This window comes from Coenobita brevimanus, chromosome 95, assembly GCF_032717465.1.
Source record: "Coenobita brevimanus isolate Jiangsu-jjx chromosome 95, ASM3271746v2, whole genome shotgun sequence".
Classification (NCBI taxonomy): domain Eukaryota; kingdom Metazoa; phylum Arthropoda; class Malacostraca; order Decapoda; family Coenobitidae; genus Coenobita; species Coenobita brevimanus.
In genome coordinates, this window is record NC_137048.1 from 19,584,722 (window position 1) to 19,603,556 (window position 18,835).

The following is an 18,835-nucleotide window of genomic DNA, read 5'->3' on the forward strand; positions in this document are numbered from 1 at the left end:
ACGGGTCAGAGGAACTTCCTTTGTTTGGAACTGGGTGGATATCGGCTTCTTTTCATGAATTAGAGAATGAAGAAGTACGGATACATAAGTCCTAAATGCATTGTTATGGACCGTGCAGGCAGATTTGTGACTGTGGGGGTCATCTCAAAGGTAATGATACTTAAACAAGTAAACCTTAACTTACAAAATCTCTACACATCACATCACACAATTACTGTAGGTTCATTTATATAATAAATAGGTGCACAGCCGGATCATCTAACCTAATTCGAATCCCTTATAAAACTACTCAGACAAGATAACTCAATCACTTCAGCTAGTAAAGTAGTAAATGGGAACACTTACATTACAAGGCAGCCATGCACACCCTCCAGAACTTCCATCTTGTTACATCCAGCGTTGTCTGTCCCGTCTCTCCGCGAGCTGGAACACTGAGTTGGCTGAATCACGTTTCGCGCCACCACTGGTGAGGAGAAATGGCAGTCGAGGAAAAGAAACGAAGGTGCGAAGAGAGAGAGGTATGGAAAATGACGGGGTTTGCTGCTTGAGGAAAGTAAATAGAACTGATTGTTAGGAAAAGCGTAGGGAAGTTACGTCAAAATACTTTAACACACATACGAACATGTAAGAAAAAATATATTCGGTATAATATATTGTCACATTTATTTCACTAATTTACGAGAGGGCAGGTTAATCCAGCACAACAAAACACACACACACACACACACACACACACACACACACACACACACTTTATTAAAGTGAGTGATTTATCTTGTCTGAGTAGGATTGTAAATGATTTTAATTAGGTTAGAATTTCACCCTGTGCGCCTTTTTATTATATGGTACAACCTAATTCTGTGATGTGATGCGTAGAGATTTTGTAAGTTAAGATTTACTTGCCTAAATATAACTGCCTTTGAGATGACCCCCAGAGTCAGAAATCTGCTTGCACGGTCCATAACAATGTATATAGGACTTAGGTTATAATTCTGCTCATATAAATTTTATCTATTCTTCAGAAATTCTTTCAATATTTTATGTCATCTTCTAGTTAAAGTCAAGTTCAGGCAATGCTATCTTTTTTTCAAAGAAGGTAGCATTTATAACATAATGTCATATGAGAAAATTATGATTAAGTAAAAATGAGAAAAATACTAAGTTTTTTTTTTTTTTAAATATCAATTAGTTTTTTATCCGTAGTGCAAAGAAAATTCATGATTTAATATATGTGAATTAACTTAAGGGGCAGTGGGCTATATTTTGGATAAGTGAATGAATGAATGTGTGTGGGTGGATGAGTAAATTGGGATAGATAGAGAGAGAGATAAAAATTACTTGCCAATTTTCATGAAAATTTAATACAACACAAAAAGGAAACCATAAATTTTATTTGTATAAGAACAAATTTAGCACTGGTAGCTTAAAAATGATCATATTGTTAAATACTTCTTAGCATTGGCAATATGAGTTAAGGTAAAAATGTCAAGCAATTTTATTCAATGATTTTTTCCCATCTTTCATTTTCATATATCAGCTTCAAACTTTCTACACACGTAAGTAGGTATCATATTTGTGTTTTATTAAATTTTCATGAAAATTGGTAATTTTTATACCTACCCAGATTATAGCCCACTGCCACTTATTGGATTAAACTGAGACTTTTGGTTAGTTCTCATAAAACAAAATTCATAATCTTACATTCAGTACTGACATGAATTCCCAAATACAGATACTAGGCTCCTAATAATAAACATCTCTATATCTGCTGTATATACTTAGGCTGCTTCCCTAAAAGAAAGGGAGGTAGCCGAGACACGACGACACATTCCTAATTTATTCATCCACACACATACATTCATTCACATCTTAGCCCCAAAGGGAGAAGGGACAGATCCTCGACGCACAACACAGCATGTGGGTCAACTGTGCAGTGCAATCAGTGACATCCGCAGCAGGGCCCAACAGCAGAGCTGTTTTACCCCTGCCACATCATAATGAACCCATCCACATACCCGCACCTGACCTGATCAGCTGATTAGACCAAATGCGAGAGAATATCCCCTCAGGGCTGCGTCATCATTAATTAATTCACAATTTCTCTCCAGTCAATCTTATCATGCGCAGCCACTCTTCCTTGCCCAACAGACATCCCTCTCTCATCCAACGCTCTCTTCACGCTGTCCATCCATCCCATTCATGGTCTTCCTCTCAGCCTTGCACCTCTCACATCCGATCCAGTTATCTTTCTCACCAATCGCTCATCATCCACTCTCACCATATGCCCAAACCATCACAACACCCTCTGCTCAACTCAATCAGCCATCTCCTGCACAACTCCAGTTCTTCTTCGCATTTCATCATTTCCCATTATATCCATACACGTCACTCCACACATACTCCTCAGATACCTCATCTCTATTACATTGAAACTTTTCCTCTCTGCTACACCAATATTCCATGTTTCAGCCTCATATAACGCAGTTGGTACTACAACACCCTCACACAGCCTTCTCTTTACATTCATTCAAAGTGATTGACATCTAAACACTTTTTTCATCCCTCTCAGCACTTTCCTATTTCATTCATTCTAAATTTCACTTCTGCATCTATTCTTCCATCCACAGCAACATGTGACCCTAATTACTTAAAACACTCTACCTCCTCAAGCAACTCGCCATTCAAAACTATATTCATCCTTCTACCATCTACCAACCTCGTACACTTCATCACTTTACTCTAATTCTCATTTACTCTCAATTTCATCCTTTCACACACCCTTCCAAACTCCTCTACCAACTGTCTCAGTCTCTCCTCTGAATCAGCCACCAGTGCAGTATCATCCGCAAACACAAACTGATTCAGATTCCACTCTCTACCATCAGCATTCACCAGACTCAAACCTTCACCTAGCACTCTTGCATTCACCTCCCTTACAACACCATCCATATAAATATTAAACAACCAAGGCGGCATCACGCATCCCTGCCGCAGCCCAAGTCTCACTGAAAACCAATCACTCACAGTATTTCCCACTCTTACACGCACTCTATTATTGACATAACAAAAAAAAAAAACTTTTTACTCTTTTTAGTAACCTACCATCAAGTCCATACAATCTTAAAACAGTCCACAGCCTCCCTATCAGTCATATCATACGCTTTCTCTAAATCCATGAACGCCCAAAACACATTCTTGCCTTTCGCTAAATACTTTTCACACACCTGTCTCACACCAAACACCTGATCCACGCATCCTATCCCTCTCCTAAAGCCACACTGCTCATCACCAGTCACTCACTCTGTACCCTTCCTTAATTAACACTACCATACACCTTACCTACAGCACTCAACAGACTTATACTCCTAAAGCTAGTATATTCATACTTATCACCCTTATCTTCATACAACGGAACCACACAAGCACTTGCCCAGTCAATTGGCACCATGCTTCTCACAAAACACACGTTCAACAATCTTACTAACCACTCAACAATAGTCGCTCCACCACCTTTCAAGCATTCCACAGCACACCCATCTATACCTGCAGCTTTCCCTCTTTCATCTCCTTTACTGCCTCCTGCTCTTCCTCCATCGTGATCAAAGAATCATTCAACTCTCCCAACACATTTATTCTTTGCACCCTTCCATCTGCCACAATCTCAGCCTCTCTTTCCTCCTCCACATTTAACAATCTTTCAAAATACTCCGCCCATCTCTTGCTTACTGCATCCATCTCAATTAACATCCTTCCATCCTCTGCTTTTACTCGCTCTTCCTTCCCAGACTCTCCCTTTCGCACCCTTTTCATCTCCTTCCAAAACATTTTCTTATTCTGTTGAAAATTCTCAGTCAACTGCCTACCCCACCTCTCATCTGCTGCCACTTTAGCATCACGCACAGCCCTTCTCACCCTATTCCTCTTTTCCTTATACCTCTCATAAGACACCTCATCTTTCCTCTGCAGCCACACTTCATATGCACTGTCTCTTCTCAGCCACAGCCATACTTACTTCCTCGCACCACCCTTCACTTCCCTTTCTTACACCACCACCCATTCGTATCACACCACACACCTCTTCACCATTCCCCACCACGCACTCTTAAACAGCTTCCATTCATCCTCCACACTGCCGTTCTCCTGATCTTTCACTTCATTCCACTCCTCTTTCAATTTTTCCTGATACTCCATCACTTTCTCTCTTTTATCCAACTCACTTTCAAAACCTCCCTGCCACACCTAACCCTCCTAGCTCTCACCCATCTCTTACCTACTCATAACATTCCCTACACCAGGTAGTAGTCAGGCATACCTCCACCCTCCCCTCTCAGAACTCTCACATCAAACAATCTTCCTATTACATTCCTGGACACGACCACATCGTCCATCAATGCTCTGTCAACAACCCTTCCACCCTCCTGTCTCACCCATGTATACTTATAAATATCTTTCTTCTCAAACAAGGTATTTCCAATCACCATCTCGCCCATCACACATCCCTATCATTCGTTCCCCATTTTCATTTCTCTCAGACACACCATGCATACTAACTACACCTTGAACTGCTATGTTTCCCACTCTAACATTCAGATCTCCCATCATTAGCACATTCACGTTCGTTCCAAACCTTTCCAGACACTCATCAACATCATTCCAGAAAGACTCCCACTCTTCTTCATCCCTTTCGCTACCAGGCCCATATGCCCTCACAAATACCCACAACTCATGTTCAAATTTCACTTTGACCCACATCAGTCTCGATGACACCTCCTTCCACACAGTGCTGCACATCCGGGCTCATTAACAAGACCACACCTGCTCTCGCCCTTCCTCTATCAACACCTGACATCCTTCCATTCACGCTTCCAAACTTAGACTCACCTTTCCCTTTCATCTTTGTTTCACTCAAAGCTAACACATCCTACTTTCTTCTCACAAACATTCTTCCAATCTCCTCCTTTATAGCCTCAATCGTACTACCTCCATGCACATTCATAGACCCAATCTTCAGGGTACGGGGATAACTCAATCTCCCATCGCTTTCTATTCCCTGTTTCATTGTAGAAACTAAAAAGCAGAGGAGGGGGTCCCTAGTTCTCTCACCCCGCCCCTTTTAGTTGCCTTTTACGACACGCAGGGAATACGGTGGCGGTTTTCCTAACACAACCTGGCAGCAGAGTGGTAGTACCACTCCATAGTGCGGCCAGATTGTATCCCCCCCCGCCACAGGGGTGGACACAATAGCGTGGTATTGTCAGAAAAGCAGTATGATCAAAGTTAAGTTATTCCATCACGAGGATAAGTGAAATTATAAATGAAAATGCTATTAACACTATTTCTCCTGCTGAATTACTTATATTATATAACATTAAAAATAAATTGTTCTTTGCAGATAGTTGTCCTGAATAAGATGATATGATATTATCTTACAATTATGCTATGTTTAACACCGGAGTCGTTTTTTTTTTTTTTCGTAGTATTTAAATGAAGAAAACTAATATTTTATTCCACCCAAAGTTGAACGATTTTATACAGGTGAGAGAACCCTAACATGATAGCAAGAAGCCTATTATTGAAACTACAGTAAACTTCTATTGTTCCATTGCTGCAAACGATGGACGATTTTATTTCAGCCGAAGTTAAGTTAGAGGAGCCTGAGTGTTAGTACTCACCATTTTCGCTCTTTAGGTCCGGACAAGTACCGGTATGATGTTCTGTATATGCAGACGGCAGGTATTTCTGTTAGAAATATAGTCAGCAAATCACGACGTCATTGGGATTGCTTCAATGGGTCTTATTCTCGTTGGCTTTGATTATATAATACCTTTTACTTATCCTTTCTTTATTTTGTCTCGTGCTTCTCAGGATGCGTTTGTTTGTATGTATGTTTGCATGTATGTTCTTTGAATGTTCATATGTATATAAATGTTAAAATAATTAAAGCAATAGTATATGCTACAAATTATGGCGGTGTAATACGCAACTACACCGCTAAGGATGAAGTGCTACTAAATCTCCAAAGCCAGCGAGAATATGGCTTATTAACCATGAGGGTTTGAAGTCTCCAGGTCACTATTAAGTTGAGTAAAACCGTCATATAAGAGAACAATTTAAGAAAAGATAACTGTAGTGGTTTCCATTCTCTGAGTTCTCCGACCTGTATAACTTCTGATGTTTTCCATAAGATGATTAGTTTTAAAATCTTATATATCACTTGGTTCATCAACATTGTATTCCCTTCCCCTTGTTGTGTGTCATGAAGTTTTACTCAGATAAATTTCTTAATTCAGTTTTCCCCATAGTCTTTAGATTGTATATCGAGAGTACATAACGAGTACAAGTCATTACTGTATTATTTAGGAGGGTCATGAGGTGTTTCATTGAATATGATTTGGAGTTGATGGGGGAGGTGGAAGGCGTGTGCAAGATTTTCACTGAAGAAATCTGTGCATCATGTGAGGTGGTGTGTCTGGTTAATAGAAGACGAAAAAGGGTGCAAGGAACAGCCTGATGGAATGAAGTGGGGAAGCAAGTTGACATAAAAGAAGCAAGCATACAGTGAGTGGATGGGACTCAGAGGGATGGAAGAAGTTGAGAGACAGAAGAGAGATTTACGGGTATACGCAGAGTGGAAAAGAAAGGTGAAAAGATTAGTAAGAGAGAGTGTAAGAAGAAAGTGAATGAAGAATTTGGAAGAAATGTGAGTTAAAGTGGAGGGAATATAAGAATATGTTCTAGGCGGAAGTAAATAGAGTTAGAGTGATAAAGAAGTTAGTAGGGGAGTGAAAGATAAAAATGGTACACTGAATGTGGAGAAGGGAGAAAAAGTAAGCAGATGAACAGAACACTTTAAGAAACCGTTAAACAAAGAGAATAAAAGTAATACAATTATAAGTGGCTGCAGAATAGCTAGGAGAAAGAGTGTGGTGAGAAAAGAGGAAAAAATCAATAGGATGGAAGTAGTGGAAGCAATGAAGAAAGTCGAAATGGGGAAAGCCCCAAGAATTGATAAAATGTATGGTGAAATGCTGCAGCATGGAGGAGAGATAGTAGTAGAATGGATATGGAAGATGTGCAGATTGGCCTGAGAGAAAGGTAGAGGCCCGGAGGATCTGAAGTCAGATGTGGTAATCATAGGGGTATTTGTCTTCTTAGTGCAATAGGTAAAGTATATGGTAGGATACTTACTGACAATGTTGGAGAAATAACTGAAGAATTCGTTGGAGGAGAACAGGGAGGTTTTAGGAAGGGATGAGGTTGAGTAGATCAGATATTCATCCTTAGGCCTTTATTGGAAAAGTTTTTATAGAAGAGAGAGAAGCTGTGTGCGGCCTCCATGGATTTAGAGAAAGCATATGACAGAGTGGGTAGACAAGGACTGTGGAAAATCTTAAGGATATTTGGAGTAAATAGGAAGATTTTGAATGGCGTAAAGAGTATGTATGAGGGTGCCTAGGCTGCAGTGCGTGGATAGTGAACTGAGTGAATTTCGCTATCTGAATGTTGGATTGAAACTGGGATGTGTCATGCCTCCATGGTTGTTTAATCTGTATATAGATGGGGTTATTAGAGATACAAGGTAGAGCAGTGGATTTTGGAGTGGCCCTAATCAGAGAGGGCAGCGATTGGAAACTTCCTGTATTGTTTTTTTTTGTAGATGATACTGTGTTGTTAAGTGAAGACGAAGGTTAAGTGAATGTGTTTGGGAGAGTGTAAGAAACGGAATGTAAAGGTGAATGTATGGAGTATTAATGTAATAGTCTTCGAGAGAAATGAAGTCACTGAATGTACAGTGAGGTTAGATGATGAGGAAATGGAAAATATAAGTGCATTTAAGTGCTTGGGTAGTGTGAGGTAAGGATGGAAGTTTGGAGGATGAAGTGCTTGAACGGGTACAATCGGGACGAAAGGTTGCTGGTTCTTTGAAAGCAGTTATAAGCAATAAGAAAGTCAGCATGGAAGTAAAATAGTCGCTGCATGATAATATTGTGGTACCATCTCTAATGTACGGAAGTGAAGTTTTGACTGTTGGCAGGACACAAATCAAGAGTGAGAGCAGTGGACATGAGTTATTTGAGAGAAGCATGTGGAGTTACATACAGAAACTGACTGACAAATGTAGTGGCGTTGATGTGGATGTGATAGAAAGCATTAGGAGAAATACACTCAGGTGACTTGACGATGTGGAGGGGATGGAGAGTGAGAGACTGAGGAGACTGTATGTGAGTGACGTGGAGGGGGGAGAAGGAGGGGGAGGCCGAAAATGAGATGGAGGGATGGAGTGGAGAGGTATATGAGTGAGGGGGGTGTGAGCTGGCGGAAGGGCATTGAAATGGCGTGGGACAGGGCGACATGGAGGTGATTAGTTTGCGGTCACCCCTTACGGGATTGACACAACTGGCAATAGATAGGCAGGTAGTCACTAAGAGGTGCACGTTGACACAAAAAGTTCTTCAGACGGTACATGAGGCAACGTTTTATATGCGGTGGGGGCATGTTTATGGGGGCTGGTGCGTCGTTTGCATGTCCCACAACGCAACACACCACCAACGCAAAGGTTGTGTTATGTGCAGGAATAAGAGTATATTAAACACACTCCACTTTGGACGTCCTTTGCTTGAAGCTTCTAATGATAATAATCGTTAGACTCGAGGGAAAAGAGATCATTGATCTTACAAAAGAGTTCGACAAGTGAGTTTTGGGGACGATTATCATGAAATGAGTGACTATAATTAGTCGTTCACCAGTCTTGACCACTTCACTCAGGAAAACGCATTTAATTTATTCTTGCTGTATACAGAAAACTTTATTCAGCAACAAAGAGACCTTACGAACAGAAGAGGGTTGATCCAACCTGATTTATACCTTTAAATTCCGATTCCTTTTGCTAAGCTAAATAAAGATGCCTGGTGGTCCCTGAAATTTAAAATACGTTATGGGACTGAAGGGTTAATTATCAATCAGTACCCAAAACCATTCAATGAGGTCGAATTTATAATAACCAAAATTGATAATTAAATGACTGTGCGTCCCGGAAATGTAAAAAACAAAGATATTTGTGTGTTTAGTTATTATGGGGGAAAAAACAAACCAGCGATTAAAAATAAACTAATGCATGAAGAAGCAGAAACATGTAACAGTGCAACATCCGCGCCCTACAAATGATATAGTACCAAATTATGTGACTTTACCCAGTGACCATGATCTTTGACTAATTGTTCTCTTATTCGAATTAATTTGTCCATGTCGTACTTTCCACAGTTAAACTAAGGATTGTTTAAATCGAATCAAATACGTTTATGCTGATCTACCCATGTTTCCTCGATATTTAGCCTTGCCAAATAACACTGATCTTTGCCTGACTGTTCTCAAAATCAGTTTCCAACATCCTTGCTTTACTCTCAGCCCTTCAAGAATGATCGGAATGAATCGGATAAAAACCGTTTCAGTTGCCTTAGCTATGTGAAACTGTCCTTTGACAACTCGTTCTCAGAAAAAATAAGGTAAACTCATTGGCTACCTGTCAACCCTGTAACAAGTCAGATCAAAAGCTTTTTGTTATTTTTCACACAGTGACGCACATGGAATGAACTTTGATCTTGCCTTGTGACCTTGACCTTCAGTTGATTTTTTTTTTTTTTTTTTTTTTTTTTTTTTTTTTTTGCAAAATCGAATCCCCCTCGCTCTTCCTTAACTTTCAGCCTTTCCAACAATTTTATCGCAGACTGAATCAACACTTTTTAAGTTGCCCTTGCCACGTGACCCAGTCCACTGTTGTCTTCATCAATGCATCAACTTCTCTGCGGACACCTTACAATTTCATCAACTTGGGTTTAAAACATTATATCAGTAACACAATCCTTCACCCCGCACCGCGTGCTGGGAAACGTCATCAGCAGTGTCACGGGGTCTCTGGCTGTAGTGTCTGGCCAACTTTAATCTATTCAATTCGTGGACATCATTCTTATTACGACCGAGCGAGGGAAGTGAGCAAGCAGCGCGATGCAATGTTAACTCTTCGTTCAGCTGAGAAATGAGCGGCCTGACAAGACCCGGCCCGCCCCGGCATGACACGGCCCTATCGCGATGGTTTTCAGCGGCTAGTAACTTTTCTACTATGTGTGATAGAGATGAGATTCTTTCAGCAGGTAGATATATTGAATAAATTTTGTTTTTAGCAACATGTTTACTCATGAGAAAAAAAAAGAAATGGTATCCCAATTTTCCAAGGGAATGTACCGAGTGTTTCAATTGGCATGCTGCACTGTGAAATCGATTTTAAAAATATTTCCTGTTGTAACAATAAGTTTTCTGGCATGAATTATAGTAATTAAATATCGGATATTAAGCTCATATTTATATATGAACATTTTTTCTATGTTTAGGGGATGAAATCAGCAAGCGTATGTGTGAGAGAAAGAGAACTGGAGCAGGGGCGTCATTTGGGGTGGGCAGCGAAGGGCGCTCGCTCCCCCAAGCTTTCTGAGGGGGCCTCCAAATCAACTACAGTTAATGAAAAAAAAAATAAGTTGAAGACCATGAAATAAAAAATAATTTGTGTATATCCTCAATACGTTTTGAGTGAAATATATCTTGTGTGTGTGTGTGTGTGTGTGTGTGTGTGTGTGTGTGTGTGTGTGTGTGTGTGTGTGTGTGTGTGTGTGTGTGTGTGTGTGTGTGTGTGTGTGTGTGTGTGTGTGTGTAATAATCACAATAATTTACTAGGTATATTAAAGGATGTCAATGTAAATACGTTCCTAACCTGCTGTTCAGTTAACTTCAGTATCGAGCTGCCTTTTATATTTTATTCTGGCTATCTTTAATACCTTTTATTCATCTTGGAAAGTACGTACCTGAAGGTAGGAGTCTTAAGAGTTCATTAAGTGGGCGTTGCTTTACTGGTTGAAGAACTTGAAGTTCTACAGGCATCATTATCCTATATAGGGGAAATATATATATATATATATATATATATATATATATATATATATATATATATATATATATATATATATATATACTGTTTATATATATATATACCTAGGCTGCTTCCCCCAAGGAAAGGGAGGTAGCCGAGACAGGACGACACACTCCCCATTTACTCACCCATTCAAACACATTCATTCGCATCTTAGCCCCAAAGGGGAGAACGGACAGATCCTCACCACACCACACCACACAAGGGTCAACTGCGCAATGCAATCAGTGACATCCGCAGCAGGGCCCGACAGCAGAACTGGTTTACCCCTGCCACATCATAACAGACCCATCCCCTTACCCGCACCTGACCTGACTAGCTGATCAGACCAAATGCTGGAGAACATCCCCTCAGGGCTGCATCATCACTTATTCATTCACAATTTCTCTCCATTTCTTTCTGTCATGCACAGCCACTCTTCCTTGCTCGACAGACATCCCTCTCGCATCCAATGCTCTCTTCACACTGTCCATCCATATATATATATATATATATATATATATATATATATATATATATATATATATATATATATATATATATATATATATATATATATATATATATATATATATATATATATATATATATATATATATATATATATATATATATATCAGCCAGAAAAGCAACAAACAATACTGACTTAGCCACTAAATCATCCCTTAGTTAAAAATTAGATTTTATTTCTGTTGATGAAGCAGAAGTGACATTAGCACAGACTATTGCACCGAACCAAGATCAAAAAGATAAAAAAGACTGTCCATCCACACCACAAACTCCAGCGACTCAAGCAGTTGATTCTAAATCCCCCTATGATAAACCCAGTCAACCAAAACTGCCAAGCTACCCAAGGAATCAGAATAATTGGAAATTTAGAAGTCCCTATTTTGATATATTTTCTTGGTTAGAATACTCGGTCTCACAAGATGCTTGTTACTGCTCTCCATGCAGGCACTTTGCTGGAGCATCTGTTTGTAAGGAGGAAGGATTAGGTACGACACCGTTTACTGATGCTGGAACAAGGGAATGGAAAGATACCAGTACCCTTCTCAAACAACATCAGGCAAGTGAAAGACACATTAGTAGTATGATCGCTTGGTCTCATTCAAGGATTGTCAGTCAGGGTCCACTCAGTCTGTAGCATCTTCTCTATACTCAGCTAGACTACAAGAAATTGAGGATAACAGGGAACATGTCAAGTTACTTTTAAAAGTCACTGCATTACTGGGAAGGCAAGGCCTGTCTTTTCGTGGACATAATGAGGGTGGTGATGCATTAAATTCAGGAAATTTTGTAGAAAATTTTCACCTAATTGCGACTCAAATCCCTCTCTAAAACAAAAGTTAGATCGACCAAAATGAGTTGATATCAGTTGCTGGAAGACATATCAAGGGCACAATTTGTGCTGAAGCACAAGAAGCCAAGTACTTTTCAGTTATGGTTGATGAAAGGAAAGACTTCTCAAAAAAGGAACAGATGGTTATTCTTGTGCTGTACTTTAGTGAGGGTATTGTGAAGGAACGTGTCATTGGAACCTATCACATGGAAAAGGTTGATGCCTCAAGTTTAGCTGATTTTATATATAAGAAGATAGAACAATCTGGTTAAATTTGGTATAAGTGTGTGGCTCAGTGTTATGATGGTGCTGGTGTAATGAGTGGATGCTCTAGCGCGATTCAAGCAAGACTACGGGATAAAATTCCCCAAGCAGTATACATACATTGCCATGCACACAGGCTGAATTTAGTACTGGGCGACTGCATAAAGAATACCAGTGGCCTCTCTTCATTTTTTTTTTCAATTATTAACACACTTTACACATTTATTAAATAGTATCATAGGGAACCAACTTTTCACAGAGGCACAGTAAGCAGAAGATCTTCAGGTTTTGACACTAGAAAGACCTACTATAGCTAGATGGTCTTACTATTATGGGTCAGTATCAAAGGTTAAGCTTCGCTATGGAAGTTTGCTATCAGTGCTTCATACAGTTTCTGAGGGTTCTGATTCAGAAGCTGCGGTAGAAGCAAATGGACTGTACAAAAAGTTAGTCTTTCAGGTTCATAATGGATCTACATATTACTGAACAAGTCCTTAGAGTTACCAATAGTTTGTCAGATCAGCTTCAAGCAGAGGAAGCCTTACTATCTGAAGCTTGCTCTCACATACAGTCAAGTTTATTAAGGAATTACAAGTCTTGAGAAAGGATGAGGCTTTCTCTGATATTTTTGACAAAGCTAAAGATTTTGTTTCAACATATGAGGCAGACACCAACTTGGAAAATTCAAATCAGTTGAGCAGACCTAAGCCTAAGAGAATTCAGAAGGTATCATCAGGACTAAAGAGCTTCTTAAATGATTCAGCTCTAGGGAGAAATGAGGTGAATATTTCTATTGCTCCAAAGACTGAAATCAAAAGAACCTATTTTGATAGATAGATTTCTCTCAGAGCTTGATATTCGCTTCACACAAAACATGCCCCTAACAGAAGCAAAGAATGCACTTGATTACAGTTCCAGAGACTTTCTAGAATATGAGAAGCTTTCTATTATAGTACAGTCTTACAAAGATATATACACAGATGAAATTCTTCTAGTTTCTCAAATATCTGTTGCAAAAAGACATTTTCTAAGTAAGAGTGACAAGCCTAAGAATCTGTTTTAATTATATGAACTCAAACCATTAGATTGTGCGTATTCTGAAATAGTGAAAATTATCAAAATTCTTCTCATCCTTCCGGTAACTACTGCAGGCAATGAACGACTTTTTTCAGTACTTTGCTTAGTCAAGACATATCTAAGCATCTCATTGAGAAATGATCACTTAAGTTACTTGCTACTTATGGGCTCGGAGAAGGAACTTGTTAAAAATCTTAACTTTAACACCCTGGTTGATTACTTTGCAGAGATCACGGAGATATCCACTGCTCCAGTAGTTTATTAATTTTTCAATGCAATAAATATGCGCAGTTTAATTTTAAATTTCCTCTAATGAATTCTTGAATTAATATACTCTTCTTACGTGAGCCTCTTCCAAATTTAAAACCATCATTTTATTTCTCCCACCTTTTAGTGTAGAGCTTACTTTTTCACATTACTTTATATGGTTCATGGTATTTTGGGGTCTAGTAAGTTAAAAGCTTTCCATTTTTAAATCAGTTACAAGTTTACATCTTTTCATTCTCAATTTTATAGTAATTATCTTTTCATTAGGCTGTAAGAATGAAGTCAGTTTAAGTTTTCACCAATACAAATATTTTAATTGCTGTTTGGTCTATTATCCAAGGTCATTAGCATATAATGCAGTGATATGCACTTTACTATGCACTTTAAATTACATATTCAACTTTACACAGAAATATTGCCAATGACAGAATATCGATTAGTGTGTCTTTCAGGAAGTAATTGGTTTAACAAATAATTATATAAAATATATATATATATATATATATATATATTTGTTTACTGCTTTAATTCTCTAAATACAGCTTTGCTGGGGCTTCAAAATGCTCGCTCGCCACCCCACCCATGTGAGGAGGTGGGAGTAGAGGGGCCTCCTAAATAGCCTATCCCCCCCCCCAAGGAAAATGGAAATGACGCCTCTGAACGGGAGAAAGTAAGCATTTTAGCTCAGTTATTCTATTAATGTTAAACTGCCTCACCAGAAATGTTGAAAGTTTACATTAAGATGAAATTATTATGATAGCCCTATATACAAACGTTCGCTCGCAAGTCACGCTCTCACAAAGCGCACTTTACTGGTAGGCCTAATATTCTTGCTACTACCAGTCAACTTCGTTCAGTTGAGGTAAGACGTTTAGAACTGTAGGGGTTAAATATGGCCATTATTTTGAGTATAAAAAAAGAATGAAAATTACGTCCCCTGGTAAACTGGCAAACCCTTTATGACATTTTATATTCTTGCTATTACAAGATGATTTTATGCAACTTAAGGGAGATCTCTGGTAGTGAAGGGGTTAATGAAGGTGATATCTAACCTCTCCACTTCTAATAATCTCTCCTAAGCTGAGTATAAATGTTTGATGGTTGCAAGAATTAAATATGAAAGACTGTGCCACATTGAAAGGGTTAATTCCTTCAGCTCGAGGACTTCACTTTTATTTTATTTTTTCTGGTACCAGACAACTTTATTGAGGTTTGGAGAGTACAATAGTGGTCAACGGGTTAATGAAGTCTTTATCTTACCTCTCCAGTTCCAAAAGTCTCTCCTGAACTGAGTACGAGTAAAACCTTCAGGAGACTGCAAGAATATAAACGAAGGACATCATAGGACTGAAAGAGATAAGTGCCGTATCTTCGCTGGCTTAGGTGGCTTAACACCACCTCTTCTTTGTCTCTTTACCTGCGATGTTTCACCTTTGTTCTCTTGTATGTTGTTTATGTGTGGCATTTTGTAATGGAAGTAATATGCTAAAAGTATTGTACAGAAAAATGTTTACATACCACAGTTAGAAGCATAGCGTACCTGTGAGTGACACTATTTTCCTGAACTTTATAAGGGTTCCTTGTACTGAAGAGATTAAATCTGTTATACGAAGCAAATCTCAGTGAATCTGGCCCAGTATGCATGAAGAGAAAAACGGGAGAACTTGTACAGGAAATCAATATTCTAAAACTTGGAACAATGTAGGAACTGAACTGTAAATTCGGCACAAAATGTCGTTGGCCAGATTCACTGGTCGGAGCTCAGTGAGCTATGAAGTCACCAGTTGCTCTTAGTTTACAGAACTAAAACAAACACTTGATACAACTTGCATCTGCTATGACGAAATTGGAGCCAGTAAACTTTTGACATTCGATGACGGTAGTGTATTTAATAACGGGGGAGGGAGGTTGAGGTAAAACATATTAAACGTAATGTTGCTCTATGTATTATAACATATTTCAGTCCCACCATGTGCAAATTTTAGCAAGAGGACAGAATACTTTACATATTGAAAATATGTAACACTTCAAAACAACGATATTAGATTGAGCATCATGTATGTAAATGGATTTTTTAATTGGAGGGTTATATTGAAGTGGCAAAAAGGTGTAGAATATTAAGAAAAGCAAGTCAGTGGAAAAACATTCGACTCGGGAACCGAATGCTAAAACGCGAGCCAATGACACAAAACGAGACGAGAAACTCCGAGAAACGAAGGATTTGTAAACTCAGTAACTTACATAGAGAAGAGACAACAGGGAGACTGGAGAGGAGAACCATTCATTGAGAGCAGTAGGCAAACAGCACTGATAACAGGGAAGGACACTTGCAAGAGGTATAAGGAATGCTACCATACAAGAGAAAAAGTTCACTATATAAAACGTGAATGCGTTGACAAATAAGAAAAGTGAATACGTACACCAAGAAATCCGCCGAGAAATGGCGATTTTTTTCCTAACCACATAAAAGCAACCAAGATTCTGTCATCCTTTCCTTACTAAATTTAATCAAAAGGAAGAAGAAGATTACATGAAATAAGGAGAAGAAATAAACACTGAAGCAGTAAAAAGGAACAAGGACGGAAAAAAGTTATCTCGAGTAAGAAAAGACTGTAATAGGCTTAGTACTGCTTAGCTTCCCCAGCCACCGCTGACGGGCCGCCATCAGCCCTGCTTTATGAACTTTGGCTGTCGCTGATTGGGAATAGTGATAATATATATATATATATATATATATATATATATATATATATATATATATATATATATATATATATATATATATATATATATATATATATATATATATATATATATTACCCGATTTTCCAGACCCAGCCACCGCTGACGGGCCGCCATCAGCCCTGCTTTATGAACTTTGGCTGTCGCTGATTGGGAATAGTGATAATATATATATATATATATATATATATATATATATATATATACTGTATATATATATATATATATATATATATATATATATATATATATATATATATATTACCCGATTTTCCAGACTGTAAGGTACTGATAATAAACTTGTCGTTATGTTGTAGGGTACAGAGTGGACTGTGTAGAATGTACCGGTACTAACTTCAGTGTTCTGAGCATAACACATCTGTTATAAACTTTAAGCTACTGACGAAATTCATCAGTTTAGACAGTTTGATAGCTGGCACAGTATAATTTATATAAGTCAACAACTCATAACTAACTACTTAATGCATGATCTTAAGTTTTAATCTAAATGCAACGAAGGGTGTGATTTATACGTACAACATGTTGTTTATAGGGCTGGCCTCTTTAATCAATATTTTCGTATTTCATGTGAGTATTTTTTACCGACGGAAATATTTTAATTGATAAAGTGAGTATTTAGAAATTAAGATGATATATATAATGGCGTTATATATATATATTAAAAAAAATACAATAATGTTGTATGGAACAGTGATATACTACCGTACATAAATTACCATCATTAATTTACATTAACATAAGATTCATCTGGTAGTGGCAAAGAAAACCACGAATTAAACAGGAAACACAAAGAAGTTTGATGAAGACTGAACAGTTAAAATATAGAGATGAGAAGAATTATGTCCTCATAATAAAGTTTAATAGAATTAATAGCAATGCTTGGTTATAGCAAAGGCCAAAAATATATAGAAACCGTTAAAACCAAAATTTTAAAACCATCTCAAATTATAAAAAAAAAGAAACATGAACAAGAACCTCAATGGTAACAATAATAAAAGCACAACTATACTTACAGAGGCCGTGTCCAAGAATGAACTATTACACAACTGGTAAAGAAAATACAAATTGCGGAGGAGAAAACGCAAAGCCATTAAAACCACCAACCCAGAGTCTGGATCGCCGCCCCACGCCACCACCAAAGACCAACCATCAGCAGTGCCCCCTCCCCCCCAGTATATGCCTAATCTCCATGAGCACTTCGTAGCGCACATACTTCCACCACACACCATTCAGTCAAATGATTTAATTCAGTCGTGAGAGAATCATTCGAACTCAGGTGTTAACATATAGGTACCAATAAACTTCTCATGGTTGGCACAACTTAAACATTATATTCCCATTAATGGCTGACGAAAAAATTAAGGTGAAAGGCAGATGAGTCACAAAGGCGATCAGCCTATTACACTCTTTTCCTACTCAATATAATTTTTTTCAGTCCTTATTTCTCTTTACTGCTTCAGTGTTTCTTACTTCTTATTCCATACAGTCCTCTTCTTCCTTCTGAATAAAGTTAATAAGGAAAGGTGACAGAAAGTAGGAATTGATTGCTTTTACGCGGCTAGGAAAAAAAAAAATCGCCATTTCTCGGCGGATTTCTTGGTGTAAAGATTCTCTTTGGCCATGTGGATAGGATGGAGGGCGAGAGACTAACGAGGAGAGTGTACGTGAGTGAGGTGGAGAGGGCAGAGGGAGGGAGAGGCCAAGGATGAGATGGAGGGATGAAGTAGAGAGATATATAAGAGGGAGGGGTGTGGGCTGGGATCGGGGCAGTGAAGTGGCGGGGGACCCGGTGACATGGACACAACTTGTTCGTGACCATACATTACGGGATAAGGCGTCTGTGTCACGGTGTTTTTAAGATAAATGCAATATTAAAGGATAATGTTCAGTAATACTGCCACCCCGTTTGGGATACATGGCGTCTGGCAATGAATGAATGAAAATACTGCGAGCAGGGACAATGAATTGTCTTGCAAAAATCAAGCAATGATTACTTTATGTGGCTTGCATCGCCGATTCTCTAAGAACGAGAATTTATAAACTTTCTCATCAGTACACAGCAGAGACTAAGTACTCACAAATGCTGTTTATTAGTACTGTTGGCCTCTGGAGAAAGTGACTTCACCCCTGACAATCAATAACTAATA